Genomic DNA, 25,546 nt, shown 5'->3' with positions numbered 1-25,546 from the left:
GTCGCGCGGCTGCTACTGCGGTTTTGTATTTCTGTACTTTAACAACTAAGTCCAGGAAGATTTCTTCCGGATATTGAATCATTGCAAGCTTGTAAACCCCATCAGTGGTCGTCATAATATGGCGGTCCCCACGCCCTTCATCCCTGGGAAGGGACAGGCTCGCGAGAGAAATACCTTTCCCCTCCTAGGCGGGCATGGGGTCAAGGCTTAGTTCTCTGGCTGGAGACAGTCTGCAAGGAGCAGCCCATGTTGAAGTTGGTGAAGCTGGGTCTGGATTCATGCTCGTGCAGCTGTGGAGGAGCCGCACGCGCGTGCGGCCCCCAGGGTCACATCTCGGCAGCGGTGGGAAAACTCTCCAAATTTCAAATAAGAGTTTAGAACCAAGGGCCAGGACTTCAGGAAAACTTCAGAAATTCCCTCAAATAAAGTTTTAGAGTTCATTTTTTTTCTGGGGATGGTAGAATTGACTGCATATGCTAAAAATTTCCAAGGTCGGCTCATTATTTTGAATTATAGCCATATTCTGTATGTTATCCTTGTGTTTTTCTCTTCACATACTTGAATTAAATCATGTAGTTCTGGCATCAGTCAGCTCCTCAAAAGGCCTATATTCCACAGGTATTTTACCACTTTCTGAAATAAAGTTAACAAGGATAAATTCAAAATTACTGTCTAAATTGGGTAGGACATTTGCCTCGCACGAGGCCAACCCGGGTTCGACCCCCAGCATCCCATATGGTCCCCTGAACACCGCCAGGGGTAATTCCTGAGTGCAGAGCCAGGAGTAACCCCTGTGCATCGCCAGGTATGACCCAAAAAGCAAAAAAGAAAAATTACTGTCTAAAATGTTATTTCTATAAAGGCAGTATACAACGATACTGGTGTGTACCTCCGTTATACATCCAATAATTTTATTTTTAAGGCATAAAATAAGAGCATTTTCCTTTTCAATGCAGAAATTAAGTTTGGTTCTTTTTGTTTCTCTGTTTTGAAGTCAGACTCGATGGTGCTCAGGGATTATACCCACTTCGTACTTGGGAGTCACTCCTAGTAATGCCATGCTGAGCTGGAACTGAAACTATGCTTCCTGCATGCCAAGAATGTGCCCAGTCTGCTGAGCTATCTGTCCAACCCACTGCTTCTTTTGTTTCTTTATATTTTGGGTGTGGGGATCATATCTTCTGGTACTCAGGGGCTATTGCTGGCTCTGTGCTCCCTGGTGGTGCTAGAGGGGACCATATGCCATGGCAGGGATGTGCAAGGCAGGTGCCTTGGCTCCAGTATCATCTTCTTAAGCCCCCATTGGTTCTTAAATGTTCCTATAGTTGACAGAAATTCTACCAACTGACCAAAGAAGTCACTTTTCCTAGAAGAATTACCCAGACTGGAAGGCTGAAGTCAACTCCGGGTCTACTCGTGTAAGTAAATAAGGTCTCTGACAGCTTAAAATTTCTGTCTCTAAGACTGCAGGGCTATAGAGCAAGGAGAGCAATTCTGTTTGTGGATTCTCTACTGATTCTTCAGTTTCCTTCTGGCACAGCCGGCAATATTCATAGCACTATTAAATTTCATAAGAGGAAAAAATTTTAAAATCTTAAATCGTATGACCATTATTTGTTTTTATTTGGGATCACACTCAGCAGTGTTTAGCGTCTTCTCCCGAGCTGGGTACTTGGGGGTGCTCCTGGATACCCATGTGTTGCCAGGAATCCAACCTTGGCCTTCCACATGCACAGCATGTGCACTACGTCTCTCAGCTGTTTCCTGGCCCCAGCAGAATCACAGTGAAGATTCACAATACATAGTTGTTTGTTGTATAAAATCACAACCACTCAATATGTCAGTGCTGAAAACCAACCCTGAACTGATGCCAGTTGAGTTTCCTGTTCAGTAGGAAAACAGTAGCAATAATTAGAATATTTTGTCTGTTACTAAATTCTAGGTAAGTTTTTTAAATATTATTTATTAATTTTTATTATTTGATGTCTTTATTTTCTTGTTTTTAATGAATCACTGTGAGGTACAACAGTTACAGACGAACAAACTTTCATGCTTACATTTCAGTCATAGAATGACTGAGTACCCATTCCTCCACCAGTGCCCATCCTCCACTGCCAATGTTCCCAGTATCTCTCCATGACACCCCTCCTCCCACTCTGTGGTAGGTACATTCCCTTTTACTCTCTTCCTTTGGGTGTTGTGGTTAGCAATATAGGCATTAAGTGGCCATCATGTTTGGTCTGTAGTCTCCAGCACACATCTCCCATCCCAAATGGGCCCTCCAAGCATTCTTGACTTGGTGTTCCCTTCTCTATCTGAGCTGTCCCACATGCACCAGCATGTGAGGCTAGCATCCAAGCTGTGAGCAATGATAGTAGAGAATGAGACCTCCTGGTCTCATTCTCTACTATCCTTGGGTGCTAGTCTCCCACTGTTACTTTATATTCCACAAATGTAAGCGTTAAGTATTTACTTTTACAATATTGCCCATAAGGTCAGCTAAATTAAAAGTATATTTTTTCAGAAAACTGTAGCTTAGAAATACCTTCGCATATCTGTTTAGAAGACCTACAGTTACATTTAAAAACTGAGACAGAGGGGCCAGAGTAATATTACAGTGGATAGTACATTTGCCCTGCATGAAGCCAACCCAGGATGAGTCCCGGAATCCCATGTGGTTCCCCAAGTCCTGCTAGCAGTGGTCCCTGAACACAGAGCCAGGAGTCAGCCCTAAGCATCAGCAGGTGTGGCCCAAAACCCAGAAAAGTAAGGAGCACTGGAGTACTGTCATCCCGTTGTTCATCGATTTGCTTGAGCAGGCACCAGTAACATCTCCATTGTGAGATTTGTTGTTACTGTTTTTGGCATATCGAATATGCCACGGGTAGCTTGCCAGGCTCTGCTGTGCGGGCAGGATACTCTCAGTAGCTCACTGGGCTCTTCGAGAGGGACAGTGGAATCGAACCTGGGTCGGCCTCATGCAAGGGAAACACCCTACCCGCTGTGCTATTGCTCCAGTCCAAAGGCAGAAAAATGAACAGAGCTAGTACTTAAACAGGAGTCTGAAGTTTATAACCACTATACTATTCTGTTTTATTGACTAGCAATTGAGAAAGAAGAATTGGATCAAACACTCTACAATCTAAACTATTCTATATTTATACATTGGGGGTAATATTTACTGTAATTATTTTTCACAGGTTCCACAAAGAACAAATTTGAGACTTCTGAAAAGCATCTAGTGAATAAAAGAATAGGAAGTACTACTATTTCCATTATTTTCAATATAGGGCTGGAGCAATAGCAAAGCAGGTAGGGCATTTGCCTTGCACACGGCCAACCCGTGTTCGATTATTCCTTCCCTCTCAGAGAGCCTGGCAAGCTACCGAGAGTATCTGAACCACACGGCAGAGCCTGGCAAGCTAACCATGGCACATTCAATATGCCAAAAACAGTAACAACAAATCTCAAAATGGAGATGTTACTGGTGCGTGCTCCAGCAAATCGATGAACAATGGGATGACAGTGCCACAGTGCATTTTCAATAAAATTGACTTCTCAAATTCAATTTATTTGCTCTTCAAATAAGAAAACTGCAGTACTTCAAGGACAACTGAGAAAAGTCTTACCTAAAACCACAATGAGCAGTTTCTGAAATGCATCTGACACAGCCTTTTGAATAGCAAACTTCTGAGTCATAATTATGATCCTAAATCCAACCCAAACAAATAGATTTACAATGCCAATCTGTATTAACTGACTTAAATGAAGTCTAAAAAGAGAACTGGAGATGAAGCAATACTACAGCAGGTATGGACTCTGCCTTGTATGCAGTGGATCCATGTTCGATCCCCGAAATCACATTTGGTTTCCCCTGCACTGCCAAAAGTAATTTCTGAGTGCAGAGCCAGGACTGCCAAAAGTAATTTCTGAGTTTGGAGCCAGGAGTAACCCCTGAGCATTGCTGGGTGTGACACAAAACGTTTTTAAAAATTAAAAATAAATAAATCACTGTATCACTGTATCACTCTCATCCCTTTGCTCATTGATTTGCTCCAGCGGGCACCAGTAATGTCTCCATTTTGAGACTTGTTACAGTTTTTGGCATATTGAATACACCACTGGTAGCTTGCCAGGCTCTGCTGTGCAGGAAATAAATAAATAAATGAATAAATGAATAAATAAGTAAATAGATAGATAGATAAAGAAAGAAAGAAAGAAAGAAAGAAAGAAAGAAAGAAAGAAAGAAAGAAAGAAAGAAAGAAAGAAAAAGAGAACTACATCATGATCTTAGTGAGTAAGGGAAGGCACCACACAATGTTAGGGTCGAGCAGATCTCTGCCGGGGGAGGGGGGAGGCGTGAAGGAACAAAACCGAAACTGCTCTTTCTGCAACAGCAAGGGGATTTATTCAGGCCAGCACGCTGGGGCTCTCCCTCCGCTTTCACTCCTACGCAGAGGAGGGTTAGAGAGAGAGAAAGAGAGCCCCGTATACAGAGTTCAGACTCTTTTTATACACCTTAGTAAATAAGATTACTTTGATCATTATTCTCATTTTTCCCATTTTTCCAAGGTAACTTTGATCAACATCTTCATTTTTCCCAGGTCGCTTAGATCAACATCCTCATTTTTTGGGATCAAGGGGGGTCATCAGTGACATTCTGCTTTGCTAGAGAAAATTTCGCCATATGTCCGTGCCTTTCCTGGACATTACCAGGCGTCTGGGCAGTTTCATTTCCTGAAACAGGTCCTTGTTTTGTGTAGCTTAGGTCATACTGCAAGGTATTATTTTACAGAGAGTGATCAAGTAAGTTAGCAAGTTACAGAAGGCAATTTAGCAAGTTACAGAAAGCAATCAAGCAAGTTAGCAAAACATTAACCCTATCCTTTGCTGCTACATGGCCTATACCGCTCAACAAGGCTATGTCTCAAAGGCTCTGTGGTAGGTATATTCTGTCAGGGCTATTACCATACATTTTTGCTGTCTGATGTATTCTGTACATTCCAGAATAAGTGAACTAGATGGGAGAAATCAGTCAAGATCATGGCACAGAGCTCACACTGATTATGTATTTCAAATAGGCAAAGTAAAGCTAGACACCTACAGATTACACTACTATAAACTAGGAAGTTGACATACCTCGCATCACTAATATTCCAAGAGCAGTACACCACAGTTGATGGGGTTTGAAGTAGGAGGCAACCAATCTCAGAGGGAAATACATTTTTACAGAGGGAAATACATTTTACATTTTACACAAGGCTCAACCTTTAACAACATATCAATAATCTCTTATTGTAGGGCTTAATGGTCCCTGAGGGAAATACAGCAATCTTCACATACTTTCCTCTAAGGAAACTTTTTTGGAGCATATTCAACAGTTGATTCAGAGCAAACAATACAAAATAAATTCTTTCTTTCTGCTTTGGGGCTGGAGTTCGAGATCGGGATGGAAACACCCAAAATATGGTGGTAGGAAGGTGTAATGGTGGTGGGATTGGTGTTTGAATATTAAATGTAATCAAATATTGTGAATTACTCTATAAAATTAAACAAACAAAAAAAACCACAGGAGATTGAGAAAGGGTTGGTAGTGGCATAGATGAGCTGGTCTCTCCCTAAGATTCACCTACCAGAGGCTGTTCCAGTTCTTTCACTAACAGCCCTGCCTTTGACTGAATACCCTAAGCCTACGTGCCACAGATTCTGGGGGAAAAAACATTTATATTAGTTTATTTCATTATCTAGATGAAGAATTTGCTGGGATAACAGAAGATTACACATGATCTATACTTGAAAGATACTTTGGAACAAAGAAGATTATTACTCCAAATAGGAGAAACACTGTTCCCATCTCCATACCCCTAAGCTTCTTGGTAGGAAGACAGCTCTAAAATTGTGAAGTTCAAGGTTCTGTCAGAGTGACAGAACAGCAGGTAGGGCACTTGCCAACCCAGGCTTGATCTCCAGCATCCCACAGAGTCCTCTGAGCACCTCCAGGAGTGATTTCGAGTGCTGAGCAAGGAGTATCATCAGGTGTCCCTAGCACCTCCCCTCCCAAAAAAAAAAAAACAATGGTTCTGTGGTTACTACCTAAGATTTGAACAAGTATTGTTAAAAACATCTGCCCAAGGCTTTAGCAACTTAGCAAGGAAAGGGCTGTTTCTGATGTCTGAAAATATGATGAGAGAGAGAGAGAGAGAGAGAGAGAGAGAGAGAATGAATTCTTTCCCACACCCCCATTCCAGTCCCCACAGAGACCTTCCAGTTTATCCAAAATTTCCTTGGCTATGCCAACTCCAGGGCTCTTGCAATCAAAGGGTGACAATACCACCTCTAAAGCACAGAAGATCTTTATGCTTTGCTTCTGAAGTGGTGCCACAATATCTTCATTTTCCCTTTCTTCGAGGTCAGAAAGATCCTGAAGCTGGATTTTAGATTGAAGGTCCTTCTGGACATCTCAATGTAGACTTTAAAATGTTTAATTAGAAATAAAAATGAAACTCCAGCAATCCAGGCTAACACTTGAAGTAACCTGTGACTTCAACATTAAGCAAAACTTTTCATGAACTACACCAACCATGCACATGCAGAGCACACAAGTGTTGTAGAATATGGACAACACCGTCAATTCACTGAGATCTTTACTGATTCTGGGTGTGACCGAGGCTCAGACACTTTCACTTAGACAACTCTCATCTGCCAGGTCTGTCGGTCCACAGGGCCTGCTGGGGTCACAACCCACAGTGCTGTGGAGTCGTGCAGTACTCAGGACAAAAGCCAGGGCCTTGAACACGGTGGGCACAGGCTCTGCACTTGAACTCTCTCCACTTCCTACCCTGACAATCCTTTCAGACCATCCATTGAAACCAAAATAGTAGCTTGCCAGTTCCTGGCATTGGGAGCTGTTTAGGGCAAGGGCACGATGTTGAACTGCTTTATGTCTGCTGAGACGAATCTAAAGACATAAGAGACATACTCGAGGATTGGAACGAATTGCCACAGAGATCTAATTCAGCCGACCCAAGACTTCTCAATACAAGTTTCATAAGATAGCTGTGAAGAGCAAATTGTACAAACTTTGGTGGTTGCTCTTGTTTCAGACCCATACTCAGCAACAATCAGTTACTCGGAGCTCTGTGCTCTGGGATCATTCCAGGTGGTGGTTGGGGCAATCATATGTGCTCCTGAGTATAGGTATGTATAGGGCATAGAGCAGGGACTGAAGCAGGCGTTGAGCCTGCAGAGGAGCAGCAGAGTCTATGGTCACCACGGAGGGGTGTTCTCATGTCCGATGGAGGAGCAGGCAAGGAGGAAAGGATGGGGAGTGAGAATGACCAGCAAGATGAGGGGTGAGAAGCCAGTTCAGGGAGCCAATCAGAGAAGGCTTAGAATTATCAAATGAAAGTTTTGTAAAAGAATAATCCTCATTCATATATTCAGAGGCATGGGAAGTGGTGGGGGGCGTGCACGGGAAAACAGCAGAGAGGGGGACCCCTAGGTTCTTATCCCCATCCCCTCCACACCCAACTCTATTCCACCAAAAGCGAAACGAACCACAGAAGAATGGAAATGGGTCAGACAAAAGAATGGGACCAAAATGAGGCCCAAGCGAGACGGAATTCGGGAGCTGGAGACTGTGGGGCGGGGTGCACTCAAAGGGAAGAAAGTTTACAGTGGGAAACTGGGGGTGGGCATCGGGAACGGCTGGCTTAAGACAGAGGGATGACGCTGGCCGGGAGTCCCTCCAGCCAAAAGGACTGCCAAGCGCACACGTGGACCCCATCAAAGCCCAGAGGAGGCTGGGAACTGGCTCTGACCCTGTCAGCGAGTCTCTTCCTGCAACCAGCCCTGGCCTTTCTGCAGCAGCAGCCCTGGGGGACAGGCTGCCTGCTACCCGGATTCTGGGGGACACTCTGCAAGGCAGCGGGAGGCTGGTGGGTGGGGGCGGCTAGCTGCCAGTGTAAGGTGCCCCCGCCCAGCACTGCTTCCCACGGGGCCCGGCCCCCGCCGAGTGCGGACCCACCTTCAGCGGAGAGGACTAGAAGAGCGGCTGCCAGCCTCAGGCCCCTTGGGCTGAGTGAGCGGCGCGCGCAGAATAAAACTTGACCATGGCGTAGGAACCCTGCGGGGCGGCCGCAGCGTTGGCGAAGACGCGCACCGCATACAGGAGGCCAAAGCGGGAGAAGGCTGCGGACAGAGAACGATGCGGGGCCGCCGCGGTCACCCACCGCACAGTCCGCGGCCGAGGCCCACCCTCCCCGCACACGCCCCGGCCCCGCGCGGGGAGCCACTTCCCCAGCACGCTGCACTCTGCAAGCCCGGGCTCCAGCAGCGTCGCAGGGGCACGGGCCCCGGGGTGCAGCAGGAGAAAGTGTCGCGGCGAGCTGACAGCCACGGTTCCCTTGGCACAGGACAGGGTGCGGGGCCACGGTGGGAAGTCAGGGCTCGGGGCGCCTTTCCCGGAACACCCTGTCCTGCCCTCCGGACCTGGCTCACATGCAAGGCTTTGACCTTGGGGTCAGGGCTCAGCTCCCACACCAACAGGGTTTTGTCACTCTCGCTGGGAACCGTGAAAGGTACCACCTCAGCCCTCCTCAGCTTCACTGCATCTGCGCAACCCAGTCCAAAGGTAAGAATAGCGTTCGGTGCACCCCCAGTCTAGAAAGTGAGTGGGAGAACAGGATTTTTAGTGTGCTGGGGATTGGAATCCTAACAGCATTCCCCCACTAAGATGGGGCAGATTCTGGGCCTTCCCAACATCTTTCATATTTTCTCGAGCCAGACTGAACAGGGCAGGCCATTTATGGATTTGATTCCATTTTTCTTCTGCAGAACAGGAGACCCAGAACTCTGCATTTCCAGAGACCAACTCCGGTCCTGCTTTAAAGTAGTTTATAAGGTTAACCCGTGGTTCCCAGATGAAGGAACTCTAGAAACCAAGACTTGGAAAAAAGTTAAGAATAATGCCTATAAGGCATCTAAGGAAGGGACTAAGATCCCCGTGGAATTCTGGATTACATGGGAGATTGTTAATTCTATTCTCCTGTTTTTGAAAAGTACAATTGATGTGGAGGAGAATATTATAAATAACACGACCTCAGTTCCTTCCACACCTAAGTCTCAAAAGGGTTTTCATAGTAAAAATATTTCTGAGGCTGGTGAATATAGCTCTACTTCCAGTGTATCAGATGAAAGTGATGCGAGTTATGAGTCTGCCACCACTTACTCAGATTCTGAGTCCGAGAGGGACTCCAGACCGCTTGGGACATGCTCCCAATCGCCCAGTCCAGGCAGAGCAGAAGCAGCATCCATCTTATCGCAGGTTAAGGATGGATTCTCTCAGTCGTTTCAAAAAGGCCTGTGTCTCATATGGGCCTACATCTTCGTACTGTAGGGAGTATCTTACAGGCTGCAGCAAAAAAGGCCTACTGGGTATCTCAAGATTTTCATGTGGTTGCTAAGACTTGCTAAAGCTCTTCTCAGTACTTGGAGTGGAGAATGTGTCTCAGTGATGAGGCCAAGGCAAAGCTTCAAGGCCTAGGCCATGCTGGACAAAACTTTTCAGGAATTAAGTTGATTTATGAGATGTTAATTGGTGAAAGGAAATGGCGTGACCCAGAAAGGCAAGTCACCTTGCTGTGTGCTGTTTTTCTTCATGTCCATGATGCAGCCCTGCATGCGTGGGAGAAGGTTGATGTAGATGCAGAAATTTTTTTTTTTTTTTTGCTTTTTGGGTCCCATCCAGCAATGCTCAGGGGTCATTCCTGGCTCTGCACTCGGGAATTACCCCTGGCCGTGCTCAGGGGACCATATGGGATGCTGGGAATCGAACCCGGGTCAGCCGCATGCAAGGCAAACGCCCTGCCCTCTGTGCTATCACTCCAGCCCCAGATGCAGAATTTAAGGGAGGTTTTACAAAGATTTTCCAGAGAGCCTCAGAACCTTATGCAGATTTCATAGGAAGGTTGATGAAAGCCATTGAAATGTAGGTTAAGGACAAGGAAACTCAGGAGCTGTTGACTAAACTATAGGCCTTTGAAAATGCTAATGAGAACCGCCAGGCCTTTCTGTGCCCTATTAAGGAGAAGGAAGACATAATGGGGTACTTGAAAGCATGCTGGAATGTTGGTTCTGTTAAACATATGGTGCAGGTCTATGCCTTACAGAGACAAGCTCAGAAAAGATGTTTTAATTGTGGAAAACCAGGCCACTTTTGTAAAGATTGTTCTACTGTGAGAGCACATCCTGGGCCCTGTCCCCGGTGTAAGAGGGGAAATCATTGGGCCAGAGATTGTCGCTTTAATTTTGATGCAGTGGGTGACCCCAACTCGGGACACCTGCAAGGGGGCCAGAGTCAGGCCCCACAAAATCTGGGGATGTTCTCAGTTTCAGCCCCTCTTCCCAGTGTGGAGCTTCAGAGCTCCAATCAGTATAATCGCTGAAGCCAGTGATGGCAGGAAGGCCTTGGATATTTCCTGCCCAGATACAGTTACTACAACTCCTTTTCAATAAGCCCACAACCTCTGCATCTTCAGTGGACATATGGAATGTTAAATCAAATACAAAAAGGAGGTATTTTCTCAACTGAATGTAGCAGGAAAACTCCTCATTCGAGGAAAAGGCTATGCTTTTGTTTCAACAGATGATAACCCCACTGAGAAACTTTGGATCCCATTATGTCTCATAAGAAGTAGAATTCAACCATGTGATTTGGATCTCAGACCTCCAGAGACTCACAACCCTTCAAATTCCAGCTCCAAGCTGGAAATCACAAGGAAAGAAGATGAGCCAGCGTCAGAGAACCTGAAGAAAAGGCCTCTGAACTCCTTTAAAATAACATGAGATCACATTAAGAGCATCTCTTATACCTCTCTTTTACAGGTTGTGGATTGGACAATGCCACACCAAGTATCCTGAATTACCAGTATTTTACTTTTACTCTTTCCTTGGAATTCACAGTTTCCTGAAGGAGAAAGGAATGGCTTTTAACAGGAACACCTTTTCATTTCTCTCTAGGATATCCTTTTGTATTGGAGCTTCCCTCTGACTCTTTCTATTCACAGGCATGGAGACCAAACCTCAACTGTCAAAGTCTCTGATAACTTTAAAAAAGTGTTTTTTCTCAGACATAAGCTAGGTTGCACCTCTAGGACTACCGAGGAACCTGACCAAAGAATGGCTGCATTCCCCTGCTGAAGTTCTCCTGCCAGGAGTTGTGATGCTCCTGTTCCAGTGTTCCCCAACTGATTCCTGAAATTTATCAGACTCCTAATAGCTGCTCCCTTGAGACTCATTGCTGCAACCACTATTGATGCTGTTACAGGAACAACTCTTCAATTTTGATCCAGACACTTCATTTCTTCAAAATGGGACTACATGACTTATCATTGGTGACTCTTATCACCCCTGGACAGTGCAGGACAATTGGACGCTTTACTACAAGCACTGCTCTGAGCCCAGGGTTGGACTGAAATCTTAGTACAACTAATAAGACTGTATTGTGATTTGGAATTATGTTGTGATTTGGAATTGTTCCTTATTCAAATTTTTGTGTTTCTGTAAAAGAAAAAGGGGGGTATGTAGGATAACATAGCCTCAGGTAGTTTAGGTTTTTTGGGTTACTCTCATCACAGTGATCCCATCCCTCTGAGTTTATTTATAACTTCTTTCTTTGTGTTCTGTTGACTTGTAAATATTGTTTTACTCTTCTTGAGTCCTTTGTATAATTTATTCAGAGCCATGTCCTTTTGTATGGACACAGGAAGACTTAGCAAATGCTATGCTTTTGTAACCTGGGAGTCATTTGACTCTACATGATATTTTCCTCCTGGGCATCTGTTCTCTGACCTAAGCCTCAGCTGCCCTTACTTCCTAGCACCCCCCAAAAGCAGGGTCCCTACGAGGGACGGGACGGACCCAGGGCAATCGGTGAGTTGTGTGCTACCCTGGCATCGGGATGGGCCTGGCCAAAGTGCCTAATGCTTAACTATAAGTGAAGAGCTTGGTCATGGACAAATGCTGTCATGATCCAAACAGTGATAACTAGATTTGGACCCTGCTAGGGTTAGGAGTGATTAATCTGGCCTGAGTGCTGTAGTCTGAGTCTGTGGCAAAATGTTGCCAGGAGAGCTGCCTTGCAAGCCTCAATGTGTCTCTTGCTATGTCCATACAAAAATAACTAGTATTAAGACTGAATAAGTTCTTGGAGGAAGGAAAGGAGAAAAACACCTTAAGAGGTATTTTGCCTGCTGACAGTGGGGAAGGGCTTTGGAATGCCCTTAGGTAGTATTGGCTTTGAACCTGAGAGCCCTCAGGAAGGGCTTTCCTATGTTGACTTTGCTGCCTGGATGTGTGTAGCCTAGGGGCAAGGGGGAGAGAGAAAAAGAGGAGATGAGAGGCTGCAGTAGATCCAGAGAGAGGACAGAGCTAGGAGTGCGGGAGATGAGAAAGATGGAAGATTGAATAAACGGTAACGAATCAGCAACCAGCTTGGTCCTCCTTCTTCCTTCGCCTGTTTTTGGCCAACAGCCTTCCCGATCCAGCCCAAACACAGCGGTTCCAGAGGACCGAATGCAGGCAGTGAGACAGAGCCGCCCTGAGAGCCCATGAGTGCACACGCACTTCGGCTTGCTTAGATTTTTACACTTGAAAAAAGGATAATATAATCAGGGGTCAGAGCAGTAGTACAGCAGGGAGAGTATTTATTTGCCTTGCATGCAGCTGATCAGGTTCAATCCCTAACATCCCATATGGTCCCCTGAGGACCACCAGGAGTAATTCCTGAGTGCAGAGCTAGGAGAAACCCCTGAGCATTGCCTGGTTTGGCCCCTCCCAAAAAACATAAAGGATAATATAACCAATGTTCTTCTTTTCTAAGACAAAAACTGATTGCATTAGTTAAGTGTGACTTCTCTACAATGCTAATAATTGTTTTATAAAGAAGAATTTTAAAAATAATTTATTCCCTTCAGTCTTAAAGTTGCTTTACAAATGGAAAATCTTTAATCATAGTCTTAATTTTATTCTTGTTTTTTTCTGTTCTGGAAACCTACACGTCTGGAAACTACCACATCATCATTTCTCATTTTATATCTGCTGTAGTTAAAACTCAAAAGTAGGAACATGAGTGATTCAAGGCACACCCCAGTTTTATCAGTACTGATGGCTGCTACATGTAGGACATGCCTCCATCTGTCCCTTTTCTGCAAATTGCCCTGTATTGTCTGAAGAGGAGGGCAGGTTAAGGGTTAAATTTGCCTTTGTAACTTCTTGGCTGCTTTGAAAGAGGTTTTCCAGACTGCTGGGCAGGAAACTGTCACCAAATGAGCCAACAAACTGCCCTAGGAACTGTAAGCAAACATTTGCATTTGCAGGGAAACAGTTAAAAGTCAACAAATGTTGAGATAAGCAAATTAAGTGACATATGTGTGATCCCCTTTGATCCATAGATGTGATTTCCTTTGATCTAATAGGTGTAATTTCCTTTGGTCCAATATGTGTGATTTTCCCTTTTCTCCCCAAAAAGGGTTTAAAAACAGCTCTCTTTTTGAGTTCCGAGGCCTTCGACTTTGCTGCTTTTCAGGCACAGTTGAAGGTCCCAATATAGCTATATTGGCTTGAATAAACCCCGTGCCTTTGCAGAAAGAGTTGTCTTGGTTTTGTTCTTTTGTTCTTTTGTTCCACCGCGCCTCCCCGGGGCAGAGATCTGCTAACCCCTAAAAGTCCTTAAGCAGGTTTCATTCCATATTGGCACCTCCTAAGAAAATGAAATCAACAGTGGTAGGGTGCTTGCCTTGCATGTGAGTGGCCTGGTTCGTTCCCCAGCATCCCATATGGTCTCCTGAGCACTGCCAGGAGTGATTCCTGAGTGCATAGTCAAGAATAACCCCTGAACATCACCGGATGTGGTGCAAAAGCAAAAAATTAGATCCTGTGTAAGATACATAGGACAGAGGGTAAAGTGCTTGCCTCGCATGTGGCCAACCCAACTCTGATCCTCGGAATAGTATGTAAAATATAAAGGAACATGTTGGGAGCCCCCCACCCTCGTCTTTTTAGAAAGGATCATCCCTAATCATTATTGTTCCTGTTTTTGGTTGATGACTGGGAGTGTATCCCCAGCACTCCAAGGGGTCACTCCTGAGCAAGACATTCAGGAATAGCCCCAGACACTTGGGTGTGGTCCCAAATAGCCCTGCCCTAAACAAAACAGAGATATAGATTCCATCCAGCACTTTTTTCCTTTTTTTTTTTCTTTTTTTGTGTCACACCTGGAGATGCACAGGAATTACTCCTGGCTCATGCACTCAGGAATTACTCCTGGCTCATGCACTCAGGAATTAGTCCTGGCGACGCTCAGTGGACCATATGGGATGCTGGGAATCAAACCTGGGTCGGCCGCGTACAAGGCAAACTCAACATTTGCTGTACTATTGCTGTAGCCCTATCCAGGACTTTGTAAAGATGATCTGAATTCTAGTTCATTCTTCCATAGCAGGCTGAAATCTTTGGCATTCTGACACACTTCCTCCACCCACCACTATTTTCCATGCCTCAATCAATACGAGATCATAAAGCTGTACCCGAGATTTCTCTCTCCATAGAAAACGATTGGCTTTAGTTATGTTACCTGGAGTCTGATACTGTTTCAAACCAGTAATTACAGAGTTCACTGACTCTCCCAATACCCTGTGAAACTGTTCACACAGGTCTCCACTTCACAATGAACATTCGAGGACAATAATTTTATCTTCCTTTTACTACCCTGAGCGATCCGATTGCCCTTGACACTCAAATTCGATCAGGAAAATGTGAACGCTTTCTTCGTACAAGGAATACTTTAATGAACCCCCAAATATAGACATTTCATTGGGGTCCCCTTGGTTTTATGAATGACAGTCAGGAGCTAGGGGCCCAGACTTGCATGAGAATGAGGAGGCAGCCCTTGGAAACCCATTAGTCCTGGGGCTCTGGCTCCATTTGGCTTGTGATGGGGAAGGGAAGAAAGTGACAGAGAATGAAAGCAAAGGACAGAAGAAATGTAGAATCCCCAAGTGAGGAGCGAGAGTAGTTCTGGGAAAACTCCACAGCAGGCCGGCTTCCCCCGCCTCATTCCAGGGGACACTCTGTCACCCAGGAAGAGAGTGGTCGGCCCTCACAGCACAGCTTCCACATCAGCCTGTAGAGACAAAACACTGGTTCTGGCTTCATCCATCCTGACCCAGTGCTCTGTGAGGCCCCGTGGCCACTCCTTGGGTCTCCTTTGTGGTGGATCTCTGCTCCGGCCTCCTGTGGCCCTTCTGATGGTTCCTGTCAATTGCCCTCATCTGTGGCCTTTGCTCTACCCCATTCGGGGGCTTCCACATTTTAAACAGTTTTCTCCCATGACAGGAATGGGCCCTGTTTGCTTGGGCTGAGAGTTGCTAAAGAAAAATGTTGCCCCCACCCTTGCCCCACAGACTCTCTCTCTTGAAAGAGTCAGTCATAAGTACCCCTGAGGTACCTGAGTTTGCCCAACACCGCACAGTCACCTGGAGAGGACAGGTGCTTCTACAATTAATTTATCTGTTCACCGTGAAGGGCAGTGAAGTTCAGTAACCATGGGAACACCCGCCATGGCTGAGCTGACTGCTTGAGGGTGTCTACCTCTCTGGGGAATGGGACATTTCTTTTTCCACTGAAAATGTTGCGTGGCTAGCTGCGACCAGACACGATTGTTTGGTGCAAATGCTCCCGTGTCTCCAATTTTGGAACCAGGAGCTGATACATCGGACTTTGCATCCCAGGTACTTAGGCTGGACCAAAGCCACCCTCATGGCTGCTTAAGACTTTAAGACTTAAGACTTTAGTGGTGGAACTTGAGGGGCCCATCAGGAGTGGAGAAAGCTGGAGTGCAGGGGGAGCTGTGGAGCCAGGTTACCAGCAAAGCAGAGGCAACCTGACTCGGGTTTTCGGTCCCACCTGGCTGGCTCTGCACTCAGGAATTACTTCTGCCAGCCTCAGGGGACCTTAAAGGATGCTGGGGATCAAACCCAGGTCAGCTGCATGCTAAGGAAGCTCCTTACACACGGTGGCTCTGAATCCTCCTGCAAACACTTTGCAGCTTTGCAGATTTATTTCCACTTGCTTCCCAAGGTTCCCCTGAGCCCCTTGGCTGGGCTCTGCAAGACTGCTCGTTTTTGGGGTCAGAGAGATAGTACAATAGGTAAGGCATTTGCCTTGCATGTGGCCGACCCAGGTTTGATCCCGAGCATCCCATACAGTCCCCAGAGCACTGCCAGGAGTAATTCCTGAGTACAGAGCCAGTAGTAACCCTTGAGCACTGCTGGGTGTGATGTAAAAAACAAAATAAATGAATAAATTAAATACAATTTGTAAAAAAAGACTCCTCTTGCTCTCCCTCTTCTAGTTTAAGTGGGTCTCTTACTGCAACCAACCCAGGGTTGCTCCACACTGTTTCCAAGAAAGAACCAGAAAATCCCAGGCCCTGTGAGTCGAAGCTCGCTAGGCACTGACAGTTCCTGCCCACTGCTCCTTCCTCTGTTGCCACATCTTCAGTATGCTGCCCATCTCCCCGAGTCTTAGTTCATCTTCCCTCCTCACCACTTCCTCATCCCTCCTGCTCAGTCAGGCACTGGGGAGCCTCAGCACTAAGCCTCCTGGGCTTCCACCCTCAGACCCACAGGGGCTTCCTCGCTAGTGACGGGGACAGCATGTCAATCTGGGCGGCCACTGGGGCCCATTCACAGCACAGCCTTTGAACAAATCTGCCAGAGCCACTGGCACAACTCCCCAAGGAAAACGAATGGGGGCAGGGAGGGAGTGGCTCTAGGACCTTTCCCAACAGGGCCTGTGCTGGGCTTCCCCCATCCCAGTGCCTCCAGTTAGTTTCTGGACTGGCTACCAGCTGCACTCTCTCTCCAGTGCCATCTTCTTTTTGGTAAAGAAGCAAAAACCAGTGGCTCTCAGGTTTTAGACTTGGCCAGGGTAGGGCTCAGCAGTGGAGCATAGGGCTGGCATGTGCAAGGCGGGTGTTCCATGGCCAACTCGTGTGCTCTCCCATGCACAGTCAGGAGTTCTGGCGGACTCAAACACCTCCAGGCCTAAGTCTCATCAGGCTCAAGTACCACACCTCTGGGTGCCAGAGCATCAGGCCTGCAGAGCCAGGGTGAGCAGCGATGCACGGGGACTTCAGGCACCATCAGCCCCAGTCCCACGTGGATGGCCCCCATGACAAAACACAAAAGCTGGGCTGGGGAGAGAGTCGAAAGGGCTGGAGTGCATGCTTGGCATGTTGGATGCGGGGACCCAATCAATCCCCAGTCCCTGACCACACACCTGGCTGTGTCAACAGAACAACAACCGAACAACAACCAATGTCCACCTCTGAAGCTTTCTTCATAATAATCTAACCCTGGAAATAATCCAGAGATATTAATAATAATAATAATCTAGAGTATTCCTAGGGGATACTACTGCACAGAGGGAAAACTGACAAGCGCAGCCTCCTGCTGTATTTACAGGTGGATCCCGGTCATTTCACTCAGCCGAAGATGTTAGGCATAAACAGTACACTCTGTGTGCTGCCATCCGGGGAAAAGGGATCAGTCAGAGTGTGTTTTCTGTGTGGGGGAGGGAACCTTCGAGAGCAGCGTTCTTCGACGTTGTCACATTGGTGGGCCGACAGCTGTCCTGCACATAGTCCAAAGCCCGCAGTTACAACCAAGGCAGGGGGCCAGTGGTTTTCAACCCTTTTCTGTGGAACCAGCGAAAAGGGCAGTGATCTTTTGCAGACCAACAAGGCAGGAACAAAAGGCATCATTTATAACGTCACTTTGTGGATTCATTTTAAAGTCTAACATTGCAAAGTGAAAATCGTGCCTCTGGTTTGCCACATGGAAAGTGGCCATCACTTGTCACAAAGTGGCAGAAACCTTCTGGCAGGACAGGCTGGCACCAACCCACAGACCCCGGGTTGGGAAACCACTGTTGTCGTGGGCTACGAATGTTCCAGAATTGGATACATAAAGTAGCTACAGAGTATATGCCATATGTAAATATTACTGAGGTGTACACAAAAATAAGGGAACTGTAAATACAGAGAAATGTTAAGGGGGCGAGGAAGAGGCAGGAAAAACAGACTTCAGTGACTGGGCAGGGGTAAGCGGACGCAGGGCCTTTTTACAACAGACATAGAAGGGAGCTAAAGCGGCTCATGGATCTAAAAATAAGAGCTAACTCCGTAACTATGAAGCGGTGGGCCAGAGGGCTGCCCAGCAGACTGAATGCATGAGTTGTACAGGGGAGGCCCAATTTGATCCCCAGCATGGCAGGTTCCCCTCAGTATCGCCAGTGTGACCCCCAAATAGAGAGCCAAGAGTCGTCTCCCTATACAACTAGTCCAAAGCAAATAATCACGTTCCCAAGAAAAAGCACAGAAATAAATTTTCATGACCTTACACCTGGCAATTAGGATCTTAATTACAAACACCCAAACCCGAAGTGACAAAAGGAAATAGACGCTGGACTACATCAAAACTCAAAACTTTTCATGGAGCTCTGGGACAGGGGTAAGCCATTTGCCTTGCATATGAACAGCCTGGGTTCGATCCCAATCACCATATATGGTCTCCGGTGTTCAGCCAGAAGTGACCCCTGAGCACAGAGCCAGGAGTAAGCCCTAAGTGCCACCGGGTATGGTCCCAAAACTGAAATAAACTGAAAACATTTATGTGGCAAATGATAAAGACCAAGTTTAGGGGCCGTAGTGCATACCAGGCCTGGATTTGATGCCGGGCACCATCTGACTCTAAGCATCACTAGGTATAGCTCTGGAGACCCTTGAGGATCACTGTCACACTGGTGGTCTCTGGCACAAAAGGACCACATTCTTACGCTCTGGCACGGAATCGCATGCCTTGGCTAGATGAGCAGTTAAGAATTTCACTTCACCTCTATCACACCCTTGAAAACTTTGGATTTAACTGGAATGTACAGGGGCATTGCAGCCACGTGACACCTCAAACTATACAACACTCATTAGCCAGGAGTAGCACACCAGACTGGGTGGGATGTAAAGTAGAAGGCATCCAATCTTGATTAGGAAAGTACCAACATAGAAGCATACCCTATAACAACATCTTAGCAATGTCTTGTACAATTGCTTAATAGCTACAGGGTAAGGGGCTGAAATGATAGCACAGCAGATAGGGAATTTGCTTTGTACACGACCAACCCAGGTTCAAGTCCCAGCATCCCATATGGTCCCCTGAGCACCGCCAGGAGAAATTCCTGAGTGTAGAGCCAGAAGTAACCCCTGTCCATCACCGAGTGTGAACCAAAAGGCAAAAACAAAAAACAAAAACCAAAAAAACACCCAAAACTAAAAATAACTAAAAAAATAGCTTCAGGGTGAGATACACAATCTTCACTAATTTTCTTCTGAGGAATTTTTTTTCATTATTCTTTTAGCAAATTATAAGAAGCAATATAAAATAAATTACTGAGTACCTGCTTTGTCGATAGGCTTAAGGGATCATTGGAAGAACTGGAGATAATTGTGGTTGGAAGGTGCAGTGATGGTGGAATTGAATGTCTGTAACAAATCATCATGAACAATTTTGTAAGCCACAGTGTCTATATAAGGTAAGGGAAAATAAAATTTTAAAAAATAGTTAAGTTAAAAACAAAAAGAAAAAACACACCAAACCAGGTCGAGCTGTCCCTTTTCACCAGGAGGCTGGCAGCAACGAAAGAGGCAGACAATCAAAATTGGTGGTGAAGAGGTGGAAAAACATACTGTACCTTTTAGTTTTTAACAATGTGGTAGTATTCAAGAGACTAAACAGAGAGACCAGAGGGAGAGTTTAACAGTCTACGGCACACGGTACATGCTTGGGAGATGAGATTCCACCTCTGGCAGCAGAGGGTACCCCCTAGTCTCCAACTCCAAGCAGCTCCAGGAGCCACCCCTGAGCACTGAGCTGGGAGTAGGCCCTGAGCACCTCTGTGTTTGCCCCCTAACTAAAACAAACAAATGAAAAAGGTTAAACCTGGAATTAAACTGGATTCTCATTCTGTAGACTGTCTTTGTATTCTGGTCACGGTTTCTTTGAGGTACAGAAACTTAGTAGCTTAAGATAGTCCCATTTGTTCATCTCTGTTTCCACTTGTTTGGTCAATGGCATTTCATTCTTGAACATACCTTTGGCTTCAATGTCGTAGAGGGTTTTGCTGACCTTTTCCTCAATGTACCTCATGGATTCGGGTCTGATGTTGAGTTCTTTAATCCATTTTGATGTGACTTTTGTGCATGGTGTTAAGTAGAGGTCTGAACCCATTGTTTGGCATGTGGTTGTCCAGTTTTGCCAGCACCATTTGTTAAGGAGACTTTCCTTTCTTCACTTTTCATTTCTTGCTCTTATCAAAGACTATATGCTCATATATTTGAGGGTTTGTGTAAGGATGTTCAATCCTATTCCACTGGTCTGTGGGTCTACTTTTGTCCCAATACCATGCTGTTTTAATTATTACTGCTTTGAAGTACAGTTTGAAGTTTGGGAAGGTGATGCCCTCTCCCATCTTCTTTTTCTGGAGAATTGCTTTAACTATTTGTGGTGCTTGTTGTTTCATATGAATTTCAGGAGTGTTTGATCCATGTCTTTGAAGAATGTCATGGGTACCCATATAAGGATCGCACTGAATCTGTATAATACTTTGGGGAGTACTGCCATTTTGACATTGTTAATTTTCCCAATCCATGAAAAGGAGATGTGTTTCCATTTCCTTGTGTTCTCTTTTATTTTTGAAGTAGTGTTTTGTAGTTTTCTTTGTACAGTTCCTTTACCTCCTTAGTTAAGCTGATTCCAAGGTACTTGATTTTCTGAGGCCTGATTGTGAATGGGGTTGCCGTTTTCTTTTCTTTTTTTTTTCTTTTTTGGGTCACACCTGGCAATGCACAGGGGTTACTCCTGGCTCTGCACTCAGGAATTACTCCTGGCGGTGCTCAGGGGACCATATGGTGTAAAAAACTAAATTTCGCCGAGGGGGCGCGCGCACCTGCGGGCTCTCTGGGCGGCTCTGTCTCACCGCCCACGTTCGGTACCCCGGAACCACTGTGTGTGCCATCGGTCAAGGGGCAGGCGATGGAAGGAAGAAGGCGAAACTGGTTGCTCGATCGGTTTATTTCATTCTCTCTCTCTCTGCTTCTCTCCCGGCTCTCGGTCTCTCTCTCGATCTGTGGATCTGGCCCCCAACCCACTCTTACAGCCTAGTTAAATCTCCACAGCATAAGGGGGTTGGGGCATACACATAGGTGTGGTCAGCAATAGGGTAAGGTTCCTTTCCCTCAGGGGATGCTTCGCCTAGGACTTAATTCTCTTTCAGCAGGAGGGTCCACCAAGGGCAGAGTCCCATGAATGTGTTTCTCTTCTCCTCAGCCAGCAAACATATAAGAATTCATAATATTAATTATTTTGTATGGACACAATAAGAGATGCATTAAAGCTTACAGAATTGCTCTCCTGGGGCCATCTCAATCTCAGACTACAGTGCTCAGGCCAGAACAGTCTTTCCTATCCCTAGCAGGGTCCTAGTCTCATCATTACTTTTGGATCATGACAGCATTTGTCTATGATCAAGCTCTTAACTTATAGTTAAGAATTAGGCACTTTGGCCAGGCCCATCTCGATGCCAGGGTAGCACATAACTCACCGCTTGCCCTGGATCCTTCCTGTCCCTCGTCGGGACCCTACTTTTGGGGTGCTAGGAACTGAGGGCAACTGAGGCTTAAGTGGAGAAAGCAGATGCCCGGGAGGGAATAATATTCGAGGCCAATTAAGTCCCAAGTTACAAAAACATAATATTGTCTTCTTGTGTCTATACAAAAAAGACATAGCTTTAAAGTAAATTATTCAAAAGGCATAAAGAGGGGAGAAAGGCAATGTTATAATATTCAGTGTCCTAGGAAGTTCTGACCTTACAAATTAGCAGAGTCAGATTAGGGGAAGAGCTGGTTACAGATAAACAAAGGAATGGGAGTGACTCGGGAGCACTTTGATGGGTGTGACTGATAAACCTAAGCTCCTAGTTGCAAGGAGAGCAGGACAAACCAATGATATCCAACAATATGGGATGCTGGGAATCGAACCCGGGTCAGCCCCATGCAAGGCAACTACCCGCTGTGCTATCGCTCCAGCCCCGGGGTTGCCTTTTTCATATCACTTTTTTCTCCTCTCGTTATTTGTGTATAGGAATGCCATGAAATTCTAGCATTGTCTTTCTAGCAGGTTTGAGTCATGGTGGGACTGGTGTCTAAATATCGGATGTAACCAAAGTAGAGAGAGAGTATGGGGGAAATTGTTTACCACCAGGCAGGGGAGGGGTTGGAATGGGGTTTGGGGGGAATACTGGGGATTTTGATGGTGGAAAATGTGCATTAGTGAACGGATGGGTGTTTGATGATTATATGACCGAAGGTCAAACATGAAAGCTTTGTAACTATCTCACGGTGAATCAATTAAAAGCAGGGAAGTAATAATAAAACAATATGGTAACCTAACATTCTGGGGCTGGAGCGATAGCACAGTGGTTGGGCTTTTGCCTTTCACGAGGCCAACTCGTGTTCGATTCCTCCGCCCCTCTCCGAGAGTCCGGCAAGCTACTTAGAGTATGGAGCCAGCAGGGCAGAGCCTGGCAAGCTACCCGTGCGTATTGGATATGCCAAAAACAGTAACAATAAGTCTCTCAATGAGAGACGTTACTGGTGCCCACTTGAACAAATCGATGAGCAACGGGATGACAGTGAACATTCTGAATTTTAAAAAAAGTTGTGTGGCCATGAAAAAAGAGAGCAAGCAAGAGAGGGAGAGTCAGGAATAAGACTGTGGTCTTCCTGCTCATGTTCTTTCATGGCATGGCCTGAGAGCCCGGAAACCCCTGAGCCAGGTCACTGTGAGATAGAGTTACAAAGCTTTCCTGATTGTGATCCAGCTTCAGCCGTACAATGCTAGAACACCCCTCCCTCCACCAGTGTCATCATGTTTCATCCTTTACCCACTTTCAGCACACATCTCCCATCCAGAGCGATCCCTTCCAACTATCATTGTTATCGTGATCCCTTCTCTATCCCAGCTGCCCTCTCTCCCAGCCCTTGAGGCAGGCTTCCAACCACAGACCATTCATCCTGGCCCTTGTTGCTAACTGTCCTTGGGTGTTAATCGCATACTATGTTTTTACTTTTTTTTTTACATCCCATAAATGAGTGCAATCATTCTATGTCTGTCCTTCTTCTGACTTATTTCACTCAGCATGAGCCTCTCCATGAAAGGAAGAAAGAGAGAAAGGAAGAAAGAGAGAAAGGAAGAAAGAGAGAAAGGAAGAATGACAGAAAGAAAGAATGAAAGAAAGAAAGAAAGAAAGAAAAAAGAAAGAAAGAAAGAAAGAAAGAAAGAAAGAAAGAAAGAAAGAAAGAAGAAAGAAGGAAAGAAAAAGAGAGAAAGAAAGAAAGAGAGAAAGGAAGGAAGGAAGGAAGAATGAAAGAAAGAAAGAAAGAAAGAAAGAAAGAAAGAAAGAAAGAAAGAAAGAAAGAAAGAAAGAAAGAAAGAAAGAAAGAAAGAAGGGAAGAAATGAAAGAAAGAAGGAAAGAAAGAAAGTGAAAGAAAGAGAGGAAGGAAGAAAGAATAATAGAAAGAAAGAAAGAAAACAAAAGAAAGAAAGAAAGAAAGAAAGAAGGAGAGAGAGAAAGAGAGAAAGGAAGAAAGAAGGAAAGAAAGAAAGAAATAAATCTGTTTTCATTTCACTTGCCTCTTGCTGTTCTGTTCACTCAGCATGAGCCTCTTCATGAAAGAAAGAAAGAGAGAGAGAGAGAGAAAGAAATAAAGAAAGAAGGAAAGGAAGAAAGAAAGAAAGAAAGAAAGAAAGAAAGAAAGAAAGAAAGAAAGAAAGAAAGAAAGAAAGAAAGGAAGGAAGGAAGAAAGAAAGAAATCTGTTCTCACTTCACTTGCCTCTGGCTGTTCTGCTCACCCTGGTCTTCCTTCTCTCACTGATGTAGTTCTCAGTCTTCCACTGGTCTGTATCCCATTCTGCCTCGGGAACCTTTACTTCCTGCTGCTCACTGAGACGCTTCATCAGGAGGCCGGTTCCGGAGAGGAGCTTGGCACACGCCAGCCTCACCTGGGGCTCAGAGCGGTCCATTTCAGAGTCCGGATCCCGTGAGCAATGAGCTTCCTCACGTCACTGTTGGGGATCAGGACCACAGCTGCTGGATGAGTTGCATGTCCAGTTGGTCTCCGGGGTGTGGTTTCTGTGTGGCAGAGACGATGTCGGTGGCCACGTTGTGATATTCCCACTGCGTCTCGCTGGACTGCTTGACAGCCGGCACGAGGTTGCCGGGCATCCCGGCGTCCTTCTCATGGGCGGTGCCTTTGCTACCGACGGTTTTCTCTGGCAGCGCGATGCCTCTGGTGTTCGCCCCATTTGCAGCACGCGTGCTTTCTGCGGTCTTCTTTCCTGCAGGTGAGTGTGAAGGTTGAAAGGACTGGAGCCAAGGTCCGTCCTGACCTCTCCAAGACAGAGACTCCTCTCTTGGCGGGGACTTGATGAGGTTCTCACCGCAGCGAAAGGAGGCCGCTTGGCGACTCGCACCGGCCTCTCGGGTGCTGATTCCTTCGTCTCTGTACTCACTCTGGCTCTGGGCATTCTGGGCAAAGCCGAGAGTAAGACTTATGAAAACGGTAATTTTTTCCAGTGTGTGACACGGGGCTGGGAAACTTCATGTTCCGAACTCGAGCGTCTGCGTCTTCCAAACCGAGGAGCGTGTTTTTCGAGTCTTTGGGTTTGTTTTTCGCCTCGGCTGGGATTTTCGGAGAAGTGGCGGCAGACGGGCTGGCTGCCCATGGAGAACTGCTCCAGGTGGTGGACACCACCGCCCCGTGCTCCTGGATGCAGGAGGACTCCTCATTGAAGGAGTTTTCCACCCATTTCCTGGGTGTTCCGCCAAGGGAAGCTCTTTTGGTTCTCTTGGGGCCGCCTCCTGAGCCTTCTCTCTCAGGCAATGTTCCCTAAGTCTAGCTGCTCATTCATGAGAACGGACAGGCTGTTTCTCTATGCTGAGGCCTCCTCCGGTTCAATGGTCAGCTCGGTGCTGGTATTCTTCTTTCGAGTCTGTAAAACCTTCATGAACTCCCTTTTCGTGGTACTTATGGACTCTTCCTCCTCTATCAAAAAAAGAGCTTGCTTTTGATCAAGAAAGATAACTGGGGATAATTTTGGGAGCACAGACATAAATTCCAGACAAGTAAATTAGTAATCAGGAAACAAGAGCGATATTGGGGGACGGGGGCACAGGGAAGCCCTAAGTTTACACGTATGATTGGCAAGAACAGAAGGAGAAACAAAGTGATCATCGCTATTTATTCAGAATAAATAGGGCATGAAGTTTAGTGCATGTATTTAGGATTATCCCACTGGGGGGCAGAGTGACAGAAGAGCAGATAAAGTATTTATCTTGTACGCAGCCAACCTGAGTATGATCCCCAGCACCCAT

The 25,546-nt window shown here is 45.9% G+C and overlaps 1 pseudogene; it reads right to left on the bottom strand.

The window, feature by feature from the left end:
• Positions 1-568: 568 nt before the first annotated feature.
• Positions 569-24,195, bottom strand: LOC129406565 (RAD52 motif-containing protein 1-like; annotated as a pseudogene).
• Positions 24,196-25,546: the final 1,351 nt, after the last annotated feature.

The sequence above is a fragment of the Sorex araneus genome, chromosome 7, assembly GCF_027595985.1.
Source record: "Sorex araneus isolate mSorAra2 chromosome 7, mSorAra2.pri, whole genome shotgun sequence".
Lineage (NCBI taxonomy): Eukaryota > Metazoa > Chordata > Mammalia > Eulipotyphla > Soricidae > Sorex > Sorex araneus.
The sequence above is the reverse complement of the archived record's forward strand: the minus strand, read 5'-3'. Positions and strand labels throughout refer to the sequence as shown.